General features: G+C 39.9%; 2 non-coding genes across 2 annotated transcripts; both read left to right on the top strand.

Annotated features, from left to right (window-relative positions):
• The first annotated feature begins 263 nt into the window (after window positions 1-263).
• On the top strand, window positions 264-404 carry LOC123965671. The gene has a single exon (XR_006823752.1). It is a non-coding gene; the product is annotated as a U4 spliceosomal RNA (small nuclear RNA).
• Window positions 405-761: 357 nt separating this feature from the next.
• LOC123965672 lies at window positions 762-902 on the top strand. The gene has a single exon (XR_006823753.1). It is a non-coding gene; the product is annotated as a U4 spliceosomal RNA (small nuclear RNA).
• The last annotated feature ends 396 nt before the right edge of the window (window positions 903-1,298 follow it).

The following is a 1,298-nucleotide window of genomic DNA, read 5'->3' as shown; positions in this document are numbered from 1 at the left end:
AATTCTCTTGCTGAAATGAAACTCATCTAAGTTCTGGCTAAATTTCACTCAGCTCTAATTCGGACCTTGCTAATAATAAGTCATCCATAGAGTCCAGGGTATGCTGGTCAAGCCACGACTACCATTTCATGTTTCAAAAAAGGCGGGGTTTGCAGTTCATAAGCCACATCTGTGCAATAACAGTCCAGTAAGGGTTATCACTTGCACCGCGGGTGTTGTGGTTGTTGTTTCAGATCCACATTTAACTGATAGGTACATTCTGTATCCTTTCGCAGAGGCAATTTCATAGTCTATGAAGTTCTCCTGAGACGTGATTATTGCTGGTTGAAATCTTAACCCAATACCCCGCCTGGATGACTTGAAATATAGTCAGCTGTGGCAATTTTTGTTAGTCTCTGAGGAGGCTTTGCGCTTTGTTTTAATGCTAAAACCCAAATCATTAAAAAAATATTTTTTGAGTAGTTGTTCACAAATGCAAAGCCTTTCAACTTGTCTTTCAATTCTCTTGCTGAAATGAAACTCATCTAAGTTCTGGCTAAATTTCACTCAGCTCTAATTCGGACCTTGCTAATAATAAGTCATCCATAGAGTCCAGTGTATGCTGGTCAAGCCATGACTACCCTTTCATGTTTAAAAAAAGGCGGGGTTTGCAGTTCATAAGCCACATCTGTGCAATAACAGTCCAGTAAGGGTTATCACTTGCACCGTGGGTGTTGTGGTTGTTGTTTCAGATCCACATTTAACTGATAGGTACATTCTGTATCCTTTCGCAGAGGCAATTTCATAGTCTATGAAGTTCTCCTGAGACGTAATTATTGCTGGTTGAAAACTTAACCCAATACCCCGCCTCGATGACTTGAAATATAGTCAGCTGTGGCAATTTTTGTTAGTCTCTGAGGAGGCTTTGCGCTTTGTTTTAATGCTAAAACCCAAATCATTAAAAAAATATTTTTTGAGTAGTTGTTCACAAATACAAAGCCTTTCAACTTGTCTTTCAATTCTCTTGCTGAAATGAAACTCATCTAAGTTCTGGCTAAATTTCACTCAGCTCTAATTCGGACCTTGCTAATAATAAGTCATCCATAGAGTCCAGGGTATGACTACCATTTCATGTTTCAAAAAAGGCGGGGTTTGCAGTTCATAAGCCACATCTGTGCAATAACAGTCCAGTAAGGGTTATCACTTGCACCGCGGGTGTTGTGGTTGTTGTTTCAGATCCACATTTAACTGATAGGTACATTCTGTATCCTTTCGCAGAGGCAATTTCATAGTCTATGAAGTTCTCCTGAGACCGCGGG

The sequence above is a fragment of the Micropterus dolomieu genome, unplaced genomic scaffold, assembly GCF_021292245.1.
Source record: "Micropterus dolomieu isolate WLL.071019.BEF.003 ecotype Adirondacks unplaced genomic scaffold, ASM2129224v1 contig_10678, whole genome shotgun sequence".
Classification (NCBI taxonomy): domain Eukaryota; kingdom Metazoa; phylum Chordata; class Actinopteri; order Centrarchiformes; family Centrarchidae; genus Micropterus; species Micropterus dolomieu.
This window is presented reverse-complemented; position numbering and strand designations above follow the sequence as displayed.